Here is a 23,341-nt window from a genome sequence, read left to right as displayed (position 1 = left end):
TTTTTAAGATAGCTCGACTGTGTTTTCAACACTGTGCGGGATTTTTTTTTCCACCTTCCCCATGGTTTATAAACTGTTTCTGTCATGCGTTGTTGAGGCTCTTTTTGTCTCTTTAAATGCTGGTGCTGCCCTCATCCTTAGCAAACCACCCTCGCCTTGTGCGCCAGGTCTCAGTAAACAGAGTATTCTTCATTTAGACTACAGAGCCATCATGCAGGAGAGGCCATTCCTTTCATGCCAACAGCTTTACTCACGGGGGAGCTCTTGTGTTTGATTTCTTTGATTTCAAGCTGGTGATAATACACATATATATTTATTTATAGTGTACAGTAGAATACAAGGTACTTTTTCGGTGCCCAAAAATTGTGTTCAACCCCTGAAGGAAGATTTTAATTGCAGGACAGTGATCTTTTGACCAACCGACTATTGTTTCTTTGACAGTGCCCGCAGTGTGTGGTAGATAGAGTGGCTAGTCTATTGCAGCCAGCTAAAATATGAAATTGAAGGATTATGGTAAGTCCTAGCAGAGTCGTTGTGCCCTCCGCTGCTTCAATGTCTCTGTGACTTTGGAAATTTGTGGCCTGATGTGAGGGACTTTAATCTGAAAAGGTCTTGCTTTTTTTTTTGTAACAATAACATCTACGCAAGGTATGTGTTTTTTTTTTTAATTCTGTATATGCTCAAGTTTAGGTTTTTTTCCGAACCTGAAAAGGTCAACCTGGTCCTCACTTCTCATTTTGTTTGTCTTGTATGTTAAGAACCACAGGTCTAAAGAAAAGTGAATAACCTTGTGGAAAACAGGCTTTTGCTCTGTTTTCATTTGGGACCTGATTAAATGACACCTGATCACAAATCATATGACAGGCGGAAAGGGGGCACTAGAAGAAGAATAGCTGTTTTGCAGCATTTTGCAATTTCAAAATGCAAACATTTGAAAACATGTCTTATAGTGACACTTTAGAATGAACTAGGACAGTGTAAAATTTACACTTCATATCTTATGGCGCCCTTGGCTTGTTAGTAGAGAGAAAAGAGTGAAGTCAAAGCCCACAAGCTATATTTTGTCCTAAAACAACAGTCAAACATACAAAAAGGACTGGAATCCCCGACCAAAAGAAAAATAAATGGGGTCAACACTGGACCGACCCAAATCACAGGTTGTTGTATCGAGCCTTAACCGAAGACAAGGCAAAAATCTAGGTTTACAAAGAAACAATGAATAAATACTGCGACTGGTGGTCACTGGTCTAAAACAATGAACTAAAAAAAGAAAAACCCAAGCATGCTAATCATACACGGTGCAAGATATCTCCGTGCTTGAGAAGTGAGGCATGCCTGTCAGATGTTAATAAGATTTATTTTACGCATTCACTTTAGCTTCGCTTTTGATCTTAGCATTAATTATCATTGTCTAAAAAAAGTGTATATGTTAGTGTTATTGAAAAAGAACGGAGTAAGGAGTGAAGATGAACAGTAATGCAATTACTGTTTGTCTTCGTTCTTTGTATAACTTTTCATCTTTGTTCTTTGTAATGTCGTTTATCTTTATCGTCTTTGTTCCTTCTGAAGGTAATTACAAAGAAGTTTGCTGTGTTTGGGGGGTTTATTGCCATCACAAACTGTTGTTACCGACAACAACATTGTCCTAAAATAATGTTCAATCGCAAATTAAGGGCGCTAAAATAATAGATAAATAATAACTATGACATTCGATTGTGCGCGCCTGTTGCTGGCGTTCCGCACTATCAGCGCTCGTAGTGCTAGCTGTGCTAGCCATGCTAGCGGTGCTAAAGTTGATTGACCTGAATGACTCTGCAAACTTGTCGTTCCTTTTTAATAAACCAGGCATAATCAAGTGTGTTGTTTTAGCCAACAAAATGGATACCGTGGTTCGGACGTCACTTTGTCTCATACATTAAAATGTAAGGGGAGAGATTTATCTAAATTCTCACGAGTGTTTCTAGAGAGTTTTGATTATATGAAAATAAAAACCAGTTGGCTGTTCAGTGGAAATGTTTTTTGTTGTTGTTGTATTTTCATCAGTTTAATGAATAAGAATCTTGTCTTTATCTTGTATTCAAATGTATATAATTTGAAAGGGATTTGTAGATCATTGTATTGATTTTATATTTTTATCTATTGCTATTCCCAGCTGTCTCCAGTATTTCCATTTTACACAACAATGATGTGATGAGGTTTACTCTGACCACCATGGTCTGTCAGAAATTTGACAAAAGAAAGCAAGTTCAATTTTCTCTGTTCTCTGACAACAGATCAGTTGAAATATTTGATGCAGGGATGGAAGAATGCTGGCGGGGCTCCAATGAACTGCTGGATGAAGAGCTGCAGGCAACTGTGTGGCTTTACAAATCAACTTCTTTTCCACTGTACTTCCCTGATGATTGCCAGACACATGCTGTGTTCAGCACACAATCAAATCACAGTTTTTCCTCGACTGAACAAAAAATGAGCTCTAGTCGCATGACCTCTTTATTGAAATGCGGGAAATGTGGGAAACAGTAGAAGAATATCAAATATTGCACCGGTTACCAGATTGAATCAAGTCAGGAGTATTCATATAGCACCAGTTCACATCACAACAAAAGTTATCTCAAAGTATTTTACTGATGTAGTCTGTGCTGTCAACAGAGGCAAGGGAACGTTCCCCTGAAGGAAGAAACCTCAAACAGAATTGTGGGTCACTTTTGGCCAGTCTGGTTGAGGTGGAGAAAGAGAAGAACTGAGGGAAGAGAATGGTTCGTAGAGGGATTGGGGAGTGATAATTATATTAACAATTATAATGCAATGTAATGGCACATTTCATTCTTAACTATTACTACCACTAAAATCATTATTGTGGATGTAATGGCATTGTTGTCTGACAACTAGGGGCACCTAATAATTACAGCAATGATTCCCAACTATGGTCCCGTGGTCCATAGTATGCCATCAGAGATCATCAATTTAACTTGATTTGTCTCAAAATTAAAATGATCGTTTGCCAATTATAAGTACAGTTTTGTTCATTTCTCAATGCCAGTATTGCATACTGAAAGCAGCAGAATTAAATGCCCTCCCATTAGATGGTTGAAGGTGCAATATGTATTCGCCTTTAGCCATCCATACAACAGAGTAATAGCTTTGTGTTCAACTTTAGGGCAGAGTTGTGTGCATCAGTGAATTAGCATGTGGCCCCCGGGCCATAGTTTGCCCACGCCTGGTCTATTCTGTAAATACACTGCAATTGCCTGGCAACCGTCTCAGGGTGTATCCGGCCTCTCACCCAAAGTAGCTGGTATATGCTCCTGCTCAGGGTGTTTGGAAAATGGATGCATGGATGAAGCTTGAGCCTGTAATGATTATAACATTGGGCTACTCAATTGCCTAACCCAATTGCATCTGATAACGAAATAAATCATGAGCTTATCTCATTTTCTTTTCTTTATCATTTTCTTTATCTATGTGAATGTTTAAGTCCATACTACAATGATTTTATCTGCACCTATTTCTCGGCTTGATCAAAGCTGTGAGAATTCAATTAAAAACTCAGAGTAAGGGCCAGGAAAGCGCTGAAGATAAACCGGGCATGCAATACTAAAAACGTTCGACTTAATGTGCTTCCTCTGATCTGATCTGATCTGAGAGTGGAAAAATTGATGTTAATTCATTAAGATTCAGAATGACGCCCACCTCTGATCATACCTTTGTAAGGTAACCTGAATGATACAATTGTTGAGGAACAAAATCCTCACACAGTTTCAGAGGTTTACAGAGGCAGCAGGAAGATTTTGATTCATCTCGCTTGTTCTTAGACATCCTTCGCCAAAATACTGAATTATTGATTAAACTCTGAATTCACAACGTTTCCCTGTTTCCAACACTGACTTTTCAGAGCTATGTCTCAGCAACTGTTTGCTGACCTTGTAAAGGCACGGGTGCGTGGATTCAAGTTTCAGGATAGGAATTTTGCTACTTGATAGTCTGTTTTGAAACTATTACCTATTTTTCTTTTTTCCCAATAATGCTTATTCTAGCGCCACAGTTATTAGTTTGGTTATTTTGAAGTGTAGTATGTTGTCTTTCGTGGGATAGGAAGTACAGTCAAAAAAATGGATGGATGGGCAGATATTTATTTTTTGATTGTGACAGTGGACTGCTCCATCCAAATCAACGATGTTTTTCATTTATTTTTGCCATCTAAATGAATAAATCCCATTTTTAAGGTACTTTTTGGTCATGTTGAATTATAAATTAGTTGACTAAGAAAGAAATGCACAGTCGCAGTCAGAGTCGTACTGAGGCAGCAGGGAGACTTTGATTTGTCTCTCTTATTCTTAAAGCTTCTTCGCCAGAGTATTGCATTATTGATTGAACTCTCGAGTTCCCATTTTTTAGAACAGGTTTTTACGACAGTTCCTCAGGAACGGGAAGCGCTCCTTGTGAATCAGAATCAGTGAGGAATACTAAAAAAAAAAATAAATGAAAAAAATTTAAAAAATAATAATAATAAAACACATTTGCGAAAAGCCACATATCAATAAGTCAGAATAAGAAATCTGAATTTCCGATGCCTTCTCTGGGGCTAAGAAAGTGCGCAGTGGTCTGACGAGTCCACATTTCACAATTTCTGTCCACAGTTACCAGATGCTTATTTCATGATAGGAAACATGATATAACACAGTGATAAATAAACCCTGTTCCAACTTTTTGTTGCCAGCTGTGATGGTCGAATGGCTAATGACACTACTTGGTGTGTAGGCGACCCGGGTTCAATTCTTACACTATTGGTGTTTTTATAGACCTCCTACCCTAACCCTCACCCTGACCCTGACCCTGACACCAACCCCTAACCCTTTGCCATACTCACCTGGTGCCATTCATTCTACCGAAAACGTCAAGACTTCCTACGAGTATGTCAGCTTTGTGTTTAACTAAACATTCCCGGATTTTACACTACGTAAATTTGGGAGTAAATTATGACAATGTCATCATGAGTTAGTTATTCATAAAGTTTGTGACGTTTTTGTATGCTGTTGTTGCGTCAGATATTTTCGTAATGGGTGTCTTGGCTCAATAAGGATTTGGGAAACGTTCTGCATGAAAGGTGTTCATCAGACCCAAAAAAGGAATTACTCTCAGTCACTGTGTTTTGGCATTGTGTGTGCTCTTGGTGGAGAGTCAGATCAGATTGTTCACAGTTTCATGTTATCCGGCGTGATCCTTATGTCATCATGATTTCTGCTGTTCCACAAAGCAGCTCATGAGTAGGCAAATATTCACCAGATTATCTGATGTTAGCATGCCAGCAAAATTGTGCTTTAAAGTGCAAGACGAGCAGCCACAAAATGGTTTGTTGTGTGGCTACAAACAGACATGTGCTTTTGTGCTGCAGAGATTCCGCTTTTTTTGCAGTAAGACCCAAATTACATCTCAGAATGACATGCGATTGTTTTCCCTGAAGTGCATTAATATCCCTTGTCGCGATCTTAATTTTAAACAAAGAAACTGAATTGAAATCCGTCTTGAGCCTGTGTGTTTATGCGTGATCTTCTTTCACTCTGGGGCAGATGCATGGTTCGCCTGTGTGTGCTTTTTAAATCTCATCAAAGGGAGCCAAATGTTTACATGACTATGCTGCATTAGGCTCCCCAAAATTTTATGTATGAGTACTTTGTTTTAATCGTCTTCAGAGCGTCACATACAACCTCTAATTTGTCTTTTTGCCACTTCACCAGATGCAAGGCAGAGCATGTTTATCCAGAATTATCCTGCATAATAATGATTCACATGGTAATTACTGGAGGGGAATTGGAGTGTTTAGTCCAGTCTTTCATTTTTTTAAATTTAGAATAAGAAATATATATATTTTATCCAATCAAGGCTTCTTAAATGTACCAACTTTATATTAGACTTCATTGGTGTATAATACCTGTGAGAGGCTGGCAACCAATTCAGAGTGTACTCTGCCTACTGCCCGAACATAGCTGGGATAGGCTCCAGTACCCCCCGCGACCTTTGTGAGGAAAAGCGGAACAGATAATGGATGGATGGTGTATAATACAGCGGTGGGCGGTCAAAGCCTTCTCTGCTCGCCTGATCATATTTATGATTAAAAAAATATATATAAATAAATATATATATATATATATACATTGTTTTTTTTTAAATCGTAAATTTTATTATAAATTTTAATATAAAATCCTTCACATTCGTGTCATTCCAGTGTAATATTTTTAGGTGAGAGTTTTTATCCAATTAGAATTCAGCTAGCTTGAGTTGTCCCACAGATTTCATAGTATGCCTTCTGTGCTGTGTGAATGAACGGGCTCTTAGAGTTAATAGACGCGATAGCCAATCAGATCACGGGTTTGTGACCGTATGCCTTCTCGCAGGCCTCATGTTTAAGGTACGAATATGTCCTGTGATTCGATAAACACTTGTGAGAGGGCCACAAGGCCTGGGTCAACAAGCCCTACTTCCAGGCCCGGATACCCATGTCCAGGTGAAGGACATCAAGGTCAAAAGATTTCAGTCATCATAGGACTATGATCCGTGCTTGATCTGGTGTCTCTCCTAGGATCTGTTTGCCATGGATGAACCAGCTGGGGTCATAAAGGCCCAGACATCTTAGCTTTTAGGATTATTGGGACACACAAACCCTTTTGCCATGATAAGGTTACAGCTCAGTGAAGGGACGTCATAGTAAAGGTTAATAGTAGTGTGTATCAACACACCACGTAAACCAATAGAAAGGCGTTCCTTTATATTTTAGAATGACTTATTTCTAGTATTCCTCACCGTATACTGGCCAAAGGCAAAACCCCAGGTGCTCTTTTGGACCAATTTTAAATCCGTCCGCTTGGGCCGTACCTGCTGCGAGTTTGCAGTAAGCTAGCTTGATTTAATGCTCATTTGGGTAATGTGTGCTTTCTCATACGTTATGCACTCCCCACAAACGTATTCTCCCAAGTTCTTGTGTCCCACGTTCTGAGGGTGCTGTGAAGGTAACAAGAGAGATTTCAGAGGGAGAATTGACACTGTAAGCTACGCGCTGGTTAGCGTTGTCTTGGCATGACTTGTTCGGTATCAAATCTGAAAATTCTGATTCAGCGTTTGTTTTTCAACAGCCAATTCGCTTCTGTATTTGAGTCACCGTCTATTTGAGCTCAGCCTTTCTTCACACATTTGTCTTAATTCACTGTTAATACCCCTGGGGAAAAGCTGTTGAGCTGCTTAATTCAGCCAAGTAATCACACATCCTTTAAGTTATTTCTTGTGCTTTCCTTAAATGCAGAAAGTACCACTTGTCAAATGTATCACTTTTTTTTTCTCTTTTAAATCCCCTTCAGTCCTCTGCCAAACACAATTCATCAAGCCTTGTGTTGACCCAGTCAATATATGGGCTGCCGCAGGGATATGAATGTACGCGTGATGAAAAAAGAAGTGTGGTATTAGTTAGGCAGCGTGCTCTTCTCGTTGACTGAGGAACTTTGAATAGCTTACCAAGCAGCTTTCAGTTTTCTAGACGATGTGAACCCATCACCCTGAACGACTGTGGTACTGTTTAGCAGGGCTGGGGCTCTGTGCTTACGTAACACACATCCCATTTACGCAAGGAGCAAACAAAGCAGCAGCAGCAGATGAGATGAGAGAGAGCAGATATAAGAGCACCATTATCCCTGCAGCCAGCCGAGCCAGATATTCCCAGCATGCAGACAGAGAATCAAATTAGCTCCCAATTTGATTTGTCTGTTTGACTTATATTTCCTCTTGGATACATTTAATGTCCCACCGGTTTGACTGCTTTGATATTTTGCAGGTGCTCCACTTATAGTCATAGGTGGGAGACTCGAGTTATATGGTTTGGACCCGAGTCGACTCGAATCTCTGAAAGTATTGCAAGTTGCTTAACCAACCTTTTTTTTTTTTTTTAATTATGTTTATATATATTGTGTATTTTATAACAATTTTCTAACTTTGAAACATAAATTACAGTGTATTTCTTAGCTGTACAATTTGATTAAGGAAAAAAAAACAAATTAGCTGTTTACATAAATTTCCACACCCTAATACGACACCAATAACTAAGTTAAAGCATTTTCTTTTTTTCAATTTCAGATTTTGGTGTTTTTAGGTTGATGTTTTACAGTTATGGGGTTTTTTTTTTTTTACATATTCTAAGACATTAAATATTTTAATCCAACCTTTTAAAAAAAATGGTATTCACACGTATGTTTTGAACATTTTTGTAGCTCCATTGCAAAACATGCTCATAAGAATTATCTCTAAACTATAAATAATTCAGGCTACATTTATAACACTTGATGTATTGTAGTACTTTGCAAAACTACTGCTAAGAATTGAACACTGTGTGCTGGACAGTGTCCTGTGCATTACCTTGGCTGACAATAAAAGGAAAGAGATTAGTCTTGTCATCTACTATCATGCTTTCAAAAACCTGATGGGATCACAGTGCTACAAGAGCGGGACAAATACGTCTGTTGAACCACGGAAAATGATGCTGTCACATTCACTTCTTAAACAAGATGAATGACTCAGGAGTGTCATTTGAATTTGATTGCGCCATATAAATATAACAAAAAAATCATGCATATACAATTGTAAAAAAAAAAATGCACTACATTCTGTTTTATTTATTTTAAAATCATTCCTTTGTTTATTCCCTCTACGTAGAGCTACAAAAGAAAATGCAAGGGCGCTTTAAAAGGGACGAAGATAGAGGGTGATTATTTTTATGAATAAAGACAAATGTGTAAGGACGGAAGGGTGCCCAGGTCGCAGACGGAGGACACGGGACCGACCGGCAAAATAGGTAATTGTGCCCAGCTATGACACTAAGTGGCTCTGCTTTGAGGAGCTGATCTGGTTCATTTTGTCAGAAATTATCTCCCCTGTTTCGAAGAATTTCTCAGCTGGGACTGACATGGCTTCAATGCACAGTCTCCAGCCCGCATCAAGCAATGCAGAGGCACTGGCACCTTCATTAGTATCATGGAATTTTCTTTTCTTGCAGATTCTATATTCTGCTTTTGAACTTTAGAAGTGTTCAGACATTTAAAAATAACGAATTTCTTTACGTTCATGGTATATTTACAAGTACAATAGTATGTTAGGTTTTTTTCATAATCCCCATCATGTAAATTAACAGTTTACACAGTGGAAGTAATCTTCTATATGCTTTTGGCTGAACTTGTTACTGATCGAAGGCGCTAACAGACACATAACGGCCGAAGAGGCCTAATCTAACAGCTTGCAAGACGTGCGCTGCACGGCTGCCGTGAAATGTTAATGATCTGGAGTGGCGCCCAGGGGGCTCCAAGCAGATTGCAGGGGTGGCACTGACCCCTTCTCACCCGGACTCCTGTTTGCAACTAACATTACCATTTATTGTGATTATGGCATCTCCAGTGAGTAATAGTTCCTATATAATATGCAATCAAACATTAAAATGATTATTTATTTTGTTTTGCTGGAATGCAACTGAGCAAAAAGATAGACACTTTCATTTTCCTGAACAACCATGATAATATTTTAAGACTATAATTACACTCAGTCACCTGAGAGCTGATCCTTAAATCATATACATACATATATTTTTTTTTAATTTAGAATGAGAGGAATTGTAGGGTTTGTGCTGTTTATTTGTTCAAGGTGGCAAGCTGCCCAGCGCGAAGCACATCAGTCAAGCATCGCAAGGCAGGTTGAAGTATGTCACCTTTGCATGTAATTTGGCCAAAGTCAAACAAGAGCACTGATAAGGCTGGCCGGCGAATGATTAAACTGACTGTTTAGTATTTCTTTCACTGACTCTATCCTCACTGCAAGGACAATGCCCATACATTAGGAGGCTGATTTCTCGGGCACAGCACATCTTTGCTCCATCCAATATGCTACATCGATGTTGACTTTTATTTGAGATAAAGTAGCGAAAATTACAATTTTTTTCTAATGAAATAGTGAGCCGGGATACACACTATTTAAACACATGACAGTAAGCAAATGGTTATTGCAGCAAAGAAATAAATAAATAAATAAAAAATTGCCTCAATTCTTTGTATCATATTTTATATCACGCGCTTTTGCAGATATAGTATGCCTTGTGCCATTTGCCGTCTGAATAGAATGATTGTAGAAACCATTTGAAACCACTGCTTGACTGGGATGTTTAAAATACGCCTCAAAATGCGGCAACATATAATCCATGCCATTGCACCACGACAACCCTAAAGTGTTGATAATTGGCAACTTTCATTTGGTTTCCACAATATTCATTCAGGCTGCCTTCTTTACATGCCCCTCTAATTTATTACTGTGCCAGACATTAAGCTCTGTTTACCCACAAGGTGTTTTCTCACTTGCTTGGACTGCATTTGTGAGCCACTGAAAAACAGATAGTAGCGTTTCTCTCTGCTTGAGCGGGCAGATACTACGTGGATCAAATATTTTATTATGGGGATTCGGAGGATCCAGTTGCATGTCATGATTTCAGAAACAACTGGGACAGCTTCAGTCATCTATTTAAAAGGGGATGCATAATATCTCCATAAAATGTTGCGTTCTGAGGGTGTCAAGAGTAGAAAGATTGTATTTGGCCAATAAAATTTTTTTTTATGGACTTTCCTTAATATATATCACAATATATTTGAAATAAAATCAAGATATAGTTTGTTACCAATTGTAGGTGTAGATGCAGTCCAGCTTGACAGACCAAAATGTACTGTGATGGTCTACCAGGAACGTCTGGCAGAATTGCCTCCTTCGGAAAATCTCACAATCTAGCACAGACAGGTGATATTGATAATAATCGAGCCATATTCCGTGCCTCCTTTTTTGCGATACCTGTCACAGTGTACACTGCTGAACCTGTTGGCAAACACAGACAATGAGTGAAAAAGTTATGACGAACGGCAAAATTGTGGCCCAGAATCTAGTGGCTGAGGAGAGGCAAACCATGCAACATCAAGTTTGTCTCTGGTGACCTCGGCTTGTGAAATTGCGGGTCAGTGAGGCAAATACTTGTAAAGTCTCCTCCTCCTCCCACCACTGGCACTCCCCCCCCCCAAAAAGAAAACAGAATCAGGAGACTCTTGAGTGGCATCTTTTATTTATGAGGCTGAGGTTGCCAAGCTGGTTTAGAAGCTTCTTGGTGATGGAGCCCATGGGATAGATGAGCTCTGCCAGTGGTTCCTCAAGGATCTTTTATGTTTTTTGGGGTGTTGACACACAGCATCACATGAACATCAGGCACAGTGCTTCTGGATAATTAGACTGGGGCCTCCTTGGTCTGAAAGGTCTGAAAGACTTCTTAGTGAGGAAGAGCCATTAGGAAGTCAAACCTCAAATTCGACAGGGTTGTCCTGACTTTGGAAGAATGGATTAGCTTTCCACTCAGCACAGTCCTGCAGGGTGAATTGATGTTTGCCAAACTAGCCTTCATTTGTTTTGTGGATTTGACGAAGGGCACTGAAGCCCCTAATTAAAGCTGTTCCTTCATTGTACATCTGCTTTCAGAGTTGGGTCTGCATTATTTTCCACACTCAGAAAGTCTGATTCGTTTTCTGTGAGTGTTGAACTGCACCCGTTGCTCTTTGTCAATGATTCTGTTCATAAGCTGTATGTGCGAAATTCCAAGGTAGTTTGCTGGTCTCAGTATTGCATCTCTGCCTTTAATAGATTGTGCGATTCCATTGGCTCCATCAGGCTGTGATCTTCAACTCTCACTGGGGCAATTTCCAGCTGCGTGTGAAGCAGCTTCAAATCTGAGAATAGGGTAAAATGCCCGCCAATGTAGATATTCTGTAAACCTGGGGTCTTGTTCATTAGTGACAGATGAATGGACCTGGAGATCAATAGTGCGGCTCCCTCCGTGATGCCGACTCTGCATCGATTTATCGCAGTGAAGAAGAAGCTGAGACAACGGGCAAGGAGTTTTGACTTACTGATCGGTATCCACCTTATTGTTTATTTTTTCCCCCCTCCTAACAGCAGAATAGTTCAATGTACTGAATTGGATCAGTTCATGAACTAATTTGTTCCTTTCTCAGTTCAGTTGAGCTCACACTGCCGCAAGCTTGGCGGCCGGGGGTTGAACTGCTGCTTTTTGCTACTGACACATGAATCCTCCACAAATAACCGCAGTCAGTTTACAGGTGAGGGAGGGGCTTAACTTACTTTGACTCATGATTTGTTCACTGCATATAGACGACGTGTCATCCAGGGAATAACTATATGCACTGATTCTGCCCTGAGGGATTTGTCCGCTTTGAACAAATGACACGTATCACTCAGTAAACGATTTTGCCCTGATTCATTCTAACCGTTTCCTCCTCGTGGGGATACATTTTCTTTGGCATCCATTTGTCCAATGTTGAATCAAACCCCATGAAAATAAGCAGACACGCCTCGCTGCCATTAGGGGCGTGTGTGTCCATTATTTTAACAGACTACACAAAAAGTAATGTGAAGAGAGAAGTTGGGGGAGTGTGAGTGTGTGATGGGTCGGCTACAACTTACAAGGCTACAAGGATCTATTAAAAGAGAATATCAAATAAATTTGATCATATCATATTTAAGGCATATCAAAGCTTGCACAACTGAGATTTTACCATGCATTATTTATAACTATCGCGATTCGAAAAAAAAATATATCCACCTGTGGCTGAACCTAACCCTTAATTCCTAAATATATAAAAAATGTATCCATTAATTCATTTATTCATTTTCTGAACCGCTTTGGGTCGCGGACATGCTGGAGCATATCCCAGCTGTCTTCAGGCGATAGGTGGTGAACACACTGTTGCCAACCAAAAAAAAATAAGGCACATTCCAAATCAGCACCAAAAAAAAAAAAAGAAGAAAAATCTTCCAGAAAAGTTGGTTTGCTTTTCTGATTGAAAACATTTGGTGTAAAAATTCTTGGCCAGTATAATCAGTATGGTGCTACCTTAAGCTTCAGTATTTGAATGTGAAGCAGTTTAGCTGCCACACCAGTGTTGATTAATACCTAATTTTTTTTCGTTCCAAATCCATCGAGTTTCCTCACACGTGACTGTCTACAGAATGTTTTAAAATAAAGACATTCACTTATTTTTTTTAACCTGAGCATGACAGGAAACTGCATCAGTATTATGCGTGTACCCACTGAAGGGGGAATGATTTTTTTTGCCATAGTCTCATAAATCTCCGTTCTACCTGGTTGAACAAGGGGATGTTTGGAGCCTGGCCGGCTGGCCGTCTCTCTTGGCCGTCATTATAGATCTAGATTGACAGCTGCTCCATTGTGTCTGCCACTGTTAATCACTGAAGGATTTGGGCTGCCGGCAAGCAGCTCTGACATGCGACCTTGACTCCCGTTTGGACCAAGGGACTACAAGTAAAAGCCTGCCTCCTTGTTAGTGCGAGTGAGGCATTCCTCAGTCGGTTGCTCAAAAATGCTCCCCAAAAGACAACCACAATTCAAACAGTGTTTACTTGTGTTTTATAAATGTTTATAGTCCTATCTTGTAACACAATACCGCTTTTACCCCGAAACATTCTGGTTTTGCCCTGTGTGGCTGCTTCCATGACATCTTTTTTCTTTTTTCGAGGCCGGGCGGTGACAATGACCGCTTCCAACCTCATAGAACGGAGGCCAAAGAGGGCCGTTACATCACTGTCATCTGATTGGCTGACAGATATAGTTATTGCTTTTAGCGATGTGGTGGAACGCCACTGCACGCTCCCATTCGCTTCACACACACAAAAACACGCATATAATATATATAAACTCGCCTCCTTATACTGCATAAAAAATACACATTGAAATAGAACATAATGAATATCAGGATGATTAGAATAAAAGATGTGCGTAGGGCAACATATGTCAAGTGAAGAGGTTCATTCAAGTGAATGAGAGCGAGCCCCGCCTTTCAATATATCCACACTTTCCTCTTTAGGGCCGCGACGCACTGAACGTTCTCAGGCAGGGAACGTACAGGTTGTTACAGAAAGTGGATGAGCACTACAATAAAGAAAAGTGGAGCTTTATTGGACGATAGGACACTCTCGCAATCATTTGAATGGACCCGCTTGTGCACATTTTTACCATAAACTTGGCTATTTCATCCGCAGACATTAAATATTGTTGAGTATTGTTCAATAATGTGTGCTGCATATACTTTGTTGTTGTGTCTTGGGGGCGGGCGGCTTTATTTCGCTCGTTTAAACTTGGAAATGTATTTTTTTCATACATATATACTTCGGCCTCTGACCAATTTTGGGACTTTCACAATCTGATATTCAGGCTCTCATGAATGCCTCCTTTCATTGCGTCGGTCTCGCATTGGTGCTCAAAGTAAAGCAGATCAAGATCAAGCTGCAGTACCAATTTAGTCGGTCATGATCACAGTCTCACAACAGACATTTTTAGGTGTGCTTTCATCATGCACGCCTCATTGGTCAAGGCAGCAGTGAATATACTGTGTTCTTTTTTAACATTGTCACACAAAACATTTTAAATATCTGCATATTTAACTGACGATTTAGTGTACAATACACACACATCTCTCTTGGCAGTGCAATTATCAATTAAAAGGTGGTTTTATGACACCAGTCAATAATGCTGTTTATTGATTTGAACCTCACATTCATGCCTAATAACTAAACGCAGGCTAGTTTTGCTCAAGGATATTAGATCAGCCCCTTAAGAGTCCTCCTCAGACATGTCACTCTTTCTCTGTCTTTTTCTGTCCTGTCTCACGCAACCGCACCACATAACTCTCCATCTGTTCAGGAAAAAAAGTCCAGAATCCACATTCCAGTCACAGTTTAGCTCCAGCCATGCTGTGAGAACCAGCCGCGGCAAATGTGTGTGTTGTCTGCCTCTCCTCTCTCTTGCTGCACCGCCACTCTGCTGTGCTGCAGTGGATGCTCCAAACAGTGCGCTCGCAACTCATCGCAGTGGCGGTCGCAGCATCTCACTGACATTTCCATCCCTGCACCGCCACTTGTTATTAGTGTACGTGAATAAATGAAAGGACAAGTCATAGGGAAGACTGCATACAGGTGGAGAGCTCAGGAAGTCTCTAATTCAGTGCACCTCGCACATGACTGTGTGATTTTCTGCGGTCTTTGGTGGCAAATCAGCTTGTGCTCTTACATGCCTCCTGCGTGGAGACACTTTGCCAGGTAAGTTGGTCATCTGGTCCTCGTGTATTTTACTCGCCATGTGATGGTTTATTGTGGAGCGCTTTCTGCAATGCTTGTTGATTACACTTTGCCAGAAGTTATAAGATTAATATACGGCGATGAGATAATATTCAAATATGCACAACCTCACTTTGTGTTTGGTAATGAGGCCGGCAATAAATTCAGTTTGACTGCAGCAACTTGAAATCCTGATGCTGAAATGGGAGTTGCTGCACAATGCATCTTTTGGACCCATTTTTATTTGTAGTGCAAAATACAAAATGCCTTATGAAGGTATTTAGGCATTCTCTTTTATGTGTGTTGTTGTGAGGCAATGTTGAACCGTTTACATGCGTGCCTGCCAGGGAATACTGTCTGAACTTGCAGTGGTGTGCAGAGTTGTATGTAAATTTCTTAATGTGTGTGTGCTGCATGTGTATGTGTGTCAACTCTCATTTTCTGACTGGTTGGGAGAGAGATGGCAACCACACGGGGTTACATTCAGGAAATCATTTTCAGGTATTGGCTGTCATGAGTTTGTCTGTGGTTATGAGGTATCCCTGTATCTTGTTGTAAGTCGTGCCACTTTGAGCCCAGCACTGAGCAGCCTGTTGGAGGAGATGCTTGGGGTCCTCCTTGTCCATTGCTGCACTGCAGACAGCCTCTCTCCCGCCCAGCCTGCTACGTGCTACTTTACTTCAATCCAGACAGCGTAGGCTTCGAGAGGCTCTTCACCTACCAGACTGTGCCATTTGAACAGATGGTTGTAGCCGAGTACCTCCCAGCAGTCCACACCACGTTGGAATGGGAAATCTAGGTGGCCTTATCAGTTGGGAGCCATAGTTTGGCGTTACCGTTTCATTGCTGAGATGAGTAAGTCTGTAACACCGCCTTGCTGGCAACTCAGGGATCTCTTGTTGCTCTAAATGAGCATCAGACCTCCCGCAATGTGTCTTGTTTGGATTCACCAAATGGCTCGTCGTCATCCATCCTTGGGGCCTACTCCTACTTGCCTGCTGCACTGTGTTTCACACCGGCTCTGTGTTATGTACCCATGAGGCTATATCCAGTATTAAGGCTGCGATATTCGGTACAAAACAGCATGAAGACGCTTTTAGTCGTTGCAGAAAGGCGCCTTATGTGTTTTCTCACATAATGCAAGGGCATGTGGTGTCGCCCACATGCGCACATGAATGTGTAAAATGACTATTGCATTACTAACAGGCAATTTTTGGTGCACATTCATAATTAATGAATTGTACATCAAGAATGAATGTGCATGTGTGGTGAATGAAATACCAGACTAGAATTTTCTTGATCTTGATCTATAACACAATCAATAAACATACTTTGAGCTCTATGCTTAGAGGGATGAATCCAGAATTGCCTCATGGCGCTCCTTATACTGTATCGCAAGCCAACTCTGTGCTTGTCATTCACACCAAGAACTTTTGCTATCATCTAAACCGCCACTATAAATAAGGATTTCCAGGCCTTGCGTTTCGTGCGTATCCGCAGACAATTTAAAACAAATGACTGAAAACAAAACTAATCTCCTCACCACACTCCTGCAGTTGCCTGCCTGTTTATCTGTCAAAAGCAGACACTTCTTTCCTCACAATAATCCTTTTAAACAAAGTTCACCAAACTTATTTGGCTCTTATGACGAGCATTCAGGCCCATATGCATGCTATTACGCAAGCTTGGCGACTTTATGGTTTTCGGCTTTGTCAGCATCCTCAATTAATTCATCTTAGGAAGCTGCATGTTTAAAGATATGAAAGTGGCAATGCAGCAGATGATCAATGAACTGTACTGATTGGATGTCCTTTCTGTCCTCACGGCGCACAAAAACTATCCTTAAATAGGCTCACATTGCCCCTGTGGCCATGGGCTTTGTGGATTTTTGCATCAGAATTTGGTCGGAATTTTCCACAAAACTAATTAACAGTCAAAGCGGTACGGTGGACGAGTGGTGAGCATGACTGCCTAATTGTGCAGAGGTCGGCGGTTTGAATCCCGGCCTTCCTATGTGGAGTTTGCATGTTCTCCCCGTGCCTGCGTGGTTTTTCTCCAAGGGTTTCCTCCCACATTCCAAAAACGTGGATGGATGGAGAAATCTAAACTGTTCACTGTCTTATGGTGGGGATTATTATTATTTTTGCGCTGCAGTTGTCTGGCAACCAGTTCAGCGTGTACACTCGCCCTCACCTAAAGTCTTGCCGGGTTAGCTAATGAGGACAAGCTTAATAGAAAATGCATGGATGAATAATGTACAGTAATTATCAGCGGTCTTTTTATGTGAAGAAAATTGATGGGACACCAAACAGTCGATATAGAAAGACAAAAAATAAATAAATAAATAAAAAATGGAAACAATATTAGGTTGATGTTTTATTTTATAAATATTTTTATAAAATGCTATCCTGCAAGCTTTTTAAAAATCTGCTATTCAAATGTATGCTCAACATTTTTCTTCATCTGCATAGTAAATTCATGTGAGATGACTGCATCCCATGTTTGGCATTATGGCTTTTTTTCAGCTCTATTGCAAAATGTACACCTAAGAACCATCACTGAACCTTTAATACTTTACTCTGCATTTATAACACTTGATGTATTGGAATACTTGGCAAACTACTACTAAGTACTGACCACTGTATGCTGGACGGTGTCCTGTGCATTAGCTTGGCTGACAGTAAAAGGAAAGAGATTAGTCTTGTCATCTGCTATGATGCTTTCAAAAACCTGACGGGATCACAGTGCAACAAGAGCGAGACAAATACATCAGTTGAACCACTGAGAATGATGCTTCACTTCTTAAACAAGATGAATGACTCAGGAGTGTCGTTTGAATTTGATTGCGCCAACAGCTTGCTTACATAATGTGTTTTCCTTAGCTTTGATTAGGTTAGCGTGTGTTTGTCATGCTTCGTTTTATAGTGAAACTGACCTTGTCATTATTTCCCTTATTTGTTCTTGGAATTGTCAGAGAGAGAAAATGTTCTGCAAAGTATGGATGTAAACATACAAAGATGTACGACATCAACAGTCATGGTCACTCAAACCCCGAGACTCGTAAACAATTAAAACAGCTGTCAAATAGCCTGTCATCACTCTGCATCTTGACATGTAGCTCTTTTGCTGAGAGCATGCGTGAAATATCGCCGTGGGCAGATTGCAATGCTAATTTCCATAATTTTATGCGACTTGGTGAGAGCAACAAAAGGAGCAATTTATCCAAAGTGGGTACGAGGTTTTTAGATTTAATCTGTCTGTGTTTGCAGCTTGGGTGGATTTGATGTGATTTTGAATTGTTAGAGGTTCACATCACTTTTCATTGTCATATCGGGGGGCGGAGGGCTCATTTGTTTAGCCTATAGTTGGAAAGTACTTGTTATATACTGGCAGAGGCAAATAGGCATTTGTGAACCTACAATTTGGAATGATTAATGTTTCAAGTTGCATAAAAACACCGAACCGCCGCAGGCCCAAAACCTCACTCGTCATTTTACTGGTTAGTTCAAAGTTGTCTTGAATGCTCTGTAAAAGCTATTTCAGTTCAAGTTCTGTTTTATTTGTAAACGTATCACACTTGACTTGCTTAAAATATGTATGTAACAGTTCATAATTAATATTCATATGGATTTTTTAGACCAAAGGGATTTGAAGCAGGACTTAACAGTAACATAATGGTGGCACGGTGCGCGACTGGTTAGTACGATGGCTTCACAGTGCAGAAGTCGCGGGATCGATTAGTCGATCCTCTAGCCGGGTACTCTGGTTTTCTCCCACATTCCAAAAACATGCATGGATATGTTGATTGAAAAATCTAAATTGTCCTTAGGTGTGAGTGTGAGCGCGGGTGATTGTTCGTCTTTGTTTGCCCTGCGATTGGCTGGCAACCAGTTCAGGGTGTACCCCGCCTACTGCCCGAAGATAGCTGGGATTGGCTCCAGCATGCCCGTGACCCTCGTGACGAGACGCAGGCAGGCAAAACGTGCATTTGTCCCAGAGCTTGAGCAGGCCTCAAGAGATGGATGACATTGGCAAACATAAATGACAAATCACTACTTAACAACCACAGGTGTTAAACTCCGGTCCTCGAGGGCCCCTATCCTGAATGATTTAGACGTTTCCCTCCTCCGACACACCTGATTTAAATAATCAGTTTATCTGTAAGCTCTGCAGTGGGAACGTTCCTGATCATTTGAATCAGGTGTGTTGGAGGAGGGAAACGTCTAAATCAGGGGTGTCAAGATCCAGTCCTGGAGGGCCGCTTTCCTGCATGCTTTCAATCTCTCCCGGCTGCAACCCACCTGATTCAAATGATCAGCTCATCAGCAAGCTCTGAAGAAGCCTGATAAGTATCCTGCTCATTTGAATCAGGTGTATTGCAGCCGGGGGAGATGGAAAACTTGAAGGACACCGGCCCTCGAGGACTGGAGTTTGACACCCCTGGTCTAAATCATTCAGGATAGGGGCCCTCGAGGACTGACGTTTGACACCTGTGGCTTAGACACTACAACAATAATGTCTCAGTTGGGAATCCCTGCACGGGGATCCTTAATAGTTGTTGTTGGCTAGTGGTGAGCAATGGACCACGACAGACGGCAAATATTGGTCCATATCAACGACACAAGTGGATTCAGACATTGCAATGACATGTCGGGATTCCGAAAACTCCCTACAGGCAAGCTTGTTGCACCTTCAGTACAGCAAAATGAAGCAAAATTAACACTCACGGCACACAAAATGTCAAGAGTTTGGATATGAATGAGTTTGAAATGACAACTGATATTTTCGGAGGTAACACTTTGTGCTGACACTTCCTTGCATGACATGGGCAGAACACAGATGGTGGCCCAGCTTGTTCCCAAAACTGAGTGGTCAGTGGCTCCACAGTAGGATGCAGCATCTCACCCACAGGCAGTGATCAGCTGGTGTCAAATGTGTCATTTTGGAGCGTCAGTGATGTGTCAGTTGCGCTCATGAGACCGTGTGAAGCACAAACGATTGTCAGCGCGCTCTGTCTGCTGGGTTAATGCTTTTGACTTCAATCAGTGTCCAACTGACTGCATCGACTTCTCCCATTGGAAAATGTTCCCAAATACTCTGCTGTGCACGCACAAACATGTTGAAGGCCATTAAGATAGTGAATTGTCATCTCATCTCAATACATTCTATACTCACCAAAATGTTGTAGTAGGAACATCTCTAGAACACTTTGAATACAAGCCAGCCTCTTGCCTGAAGTCGCTCGCAACCCTAATGAGGACTTTTAATCGAAAATAATTTTATTGCATAAAAATGGATGGATGTTGTATCAAGTCTATTTTCCACCAGCGAGAATATTCATTGTGTTTTTTTTCTCTGAATCTTGTTCGATGTTGACTAGTTTCATGCAGGAGCAGCTTCAGCGTCAAGATAACCATCAATTAGTCATCACTAAAATAATATATACAGTATTGAGGTAAATTCATATAAATATTTTTTTGCATTCTTGCATATTTGCAGAAATACAAAATAGAAAGACGTTTTGTAAACTGTCAAATATACTAGCTGTATTTAAAATTTTTATTGTAAGCAGTTAGCGACCTCGATTTATTATTTTTTTGAAAACGCTCATTAGCCAAAATTAATCAGATGCAATTTTGTCCTTCCAAATTGGCATTTGCTTAAAAAAAAATACAACAATCAGGCCCTAATTGAAAGGTCTGTCACAGTTATTCGTACTGATTATCTGCAATTTTTTTTGTTTTTTTTATCTCGTCTCCTCTTATGCCTTCCTACCTCATTCTAGTTGTTTTTATACAATTCTTGGCATTGAAGTGGTCGGGCACAAATATAGACACGACGCACAAAAAGTAGAAACAGTGGGATTCCAGCGCTGGACAATGTTGTGAAGCAAATTTTGAAAATATTCAATTCTGCTTCCTCATAACTGGGTCCTCCTTTTTCAAAGGAGCAATATCATCTTGAAGTTCAAACGTCAAAGTGACTAAAAGGTGAACTAAATCTTCCTTCTAAATCATCGTGGGGACACGCTTCTGAACAGTCTCTTCACTCATTTTCTATTCCCATCCCATCTACTCTTGACTGGCACAAAAAAAAAAGACTCTCATTAAGCTGGACTCTTCAAGACTTTCTCACTATATATTGTTTTTCTATACTAAGGACCTTCAATTTGATTCATGTTATTCTTTTTAAAATATATTTATGACTTTCTCTCTTTTCCTCTCCTGATAGTCTATAGATCGCACTAGATTGAACTTCATAAATCTCAGGAGAAGCATTTGAGCCAAACTGGTCCATGCTCTAAAACAGAACCAAATTGAATCAAATCATAGAGAAAATGATTCTTGCACTCAGTAAAGTACACACTTTGAAAACATAAACATTCTCTATAATCAATTTTGTCCTCTGACTTGTTTCATAAGAAAAAGATCATCATGATAATGTTCCACTGCCGTCCGTGGGTGGCGGGTATAAAAATACGACCGGGACACATTCCCACCACCGTTTTTTTTAATTGAATTATTGTGTTTTAGTTTTTATTTATTTATTTTTTTAATGATTTGTTTTGATTTAGTTTTAGTATCAGTTGTATTTTTTGTATATATAAATATATTTGTCAAGTGCAAGATTAAAAAAAAAAATATTCATATATTGTGTGATAAAGTCAAACTACAGTTCGCAATTGTTGGTTCAGATCTTGGCTCAAGTCTTTTTGTGTGCTTTTTGAATGGGTTTTCACTTAGTATCTCGACATTGGCCCAAAGTGTCAATATTTGATTGTCTTTCTCTAAATGTTCCCTAAGATTCAAGGGCGACCATTCCTGGGCTATCCCGTCACTTGTTGAAAGTTGCGATTGATTCCAGCTCTTAAGCGTATAAGTATTAGAATTATTTATTTATTTATTTTATTGGTGACGAAGTCATATTTAGTTCCATATTTGTAAAAATGTGGATGTTTCTCACAAGTCTATGAAATAATTCTTTGAAGTATTTTACCTTTCATAGTACAGTTATACTTTATAGATTGCACATTAACATAAAGCAGACTCGCAATTTCTTTGCTCCGTGTTCCCCCACTTTGACTGGAACTTTAATGAAGGCTGTAAATGAATAAATGTTTCAAAAAAACAAACAAACATATAAACAGTAATAATGCACATACTGTTACGCAGCAACTCTGGCATTTAAAAACAGATATTTTAAAAAATCTATTTTGATAAGCAGGTTGTGTAATGGAGCTCTAATTAGGTGTGATGTGTAAAATGCCCAATATTTTGATCAAAGCAGATCCTAACGACTGTCAGTTATTTTATTGGAGGTATTATTTTAATGACAAACTGTGTAAAATGATTTCAATGAGTTGAAAACAAAGACCTGGGAAGAAAACGTATGTGGAAAGGAAACCCAATAGCCGAATATGAATAACGCTATATGGCAGAGTAGGCTAAGTTTATATTAGGCACTGGTAGTCTGTAATATCGACTTTATAGCGCGTTTGATACATCAATTCTGATTGAACTCAATTTTATTGACTCCATCCCGTCATTACGACCACCACTCCACATCTCATTTCTTTTGAAAGGTATGAAATGCTATGTTTGTTTGACACCGCATCGCAGGGCCTTGCTCCCTTAGTTGCCATGGCGACACCATCACTTATCAGTAGAGCTGCACTCATATTTGGGTCTTTGCATAAACCCCCACCTAACCAAATTTCGCCTCGTGTCGGGAACTCACCCATGCCAGCGGTTTACGTGGGCGGACAGACAAGCACATGCGCATGTTTTTGCCATAGCAGAAGGGAGGAAGATCAAAACAAGTTGGGAGGTTTGACGATGAGGGGGCGGTTGGAGGGGAGACCTCACTGAGTGCTGCTTATTTTCTTGCCTTTAATTTGAGCGCTGCAATTTAATGAGAAACTTTTATTTTATTTTATAGCAGACTCGTGACACGACATGGTTGCAAATGGATAGGGGGACTGATGCATGTCATGTTCTTTTTGATTTTTTCCCCTCAAAATTGTTCCGCTTGGCCAGTTAAGTTTTGTGCATAATGAACCCAATTCAGTCACCATCACATCGCGCATTCTTTTTTATTTTTATTTTTTAAGCGATTGTCTGTGTGCTGATCTTCATTT

General features: G+C 40.2%; 1 protein-coding gene across 8 annotated transcripts in view; it reads left to right on the top strand.

The window, feature by feature from the left end:
• Positions 1 to 23,341, top strand: part of dlgap2a (discs, large (Drosophila) homolog-associated protein 2a) — a 154,599-nt gene that overhangs the window by 23,692 nt on the left and 107,566 nt on the right. For 2 of the 8 annotated variants that reach the window (XM_088319224.1, XM_088319217.1), the window contains exon 1: positions 14,907 to 15,186. The exons of the other annotated variants lie outside the window; for them this stretch is intronic. The gene's annotated coding sequence lies outside the window, so the exon portion shown is untranslated. Of the gene's footprint in view, positions 1 to 14,906; positions 15,187 to 23,341 lie in introns of those variants that run through there. 8 annotated transcript variants of the gene reach the window in all.

Source organism: Idiotropiscis lumnitzeri, chromosome 1, assembly GCF_059441095.1.
Source record: "Idiotropiscis lumnitzeri isolate Australia: NSW breed Sydney's pygmy pipehorse chromosome 1, RoL_Ilum_1.0, whole genome shotgun sequence".
Taxonomy (NCBI): Eukaryota; Metazoa; Chordata; class Actinopteri; order Syngnathiformes; family Syngnathidae; genus Idiotropiscis; species Idiotropiscis lumnitzeri.
Note: the sequence above shows the minus strand (reverse complement) of the source record. Positions and strands in the feature narration are given on the sequence as shown.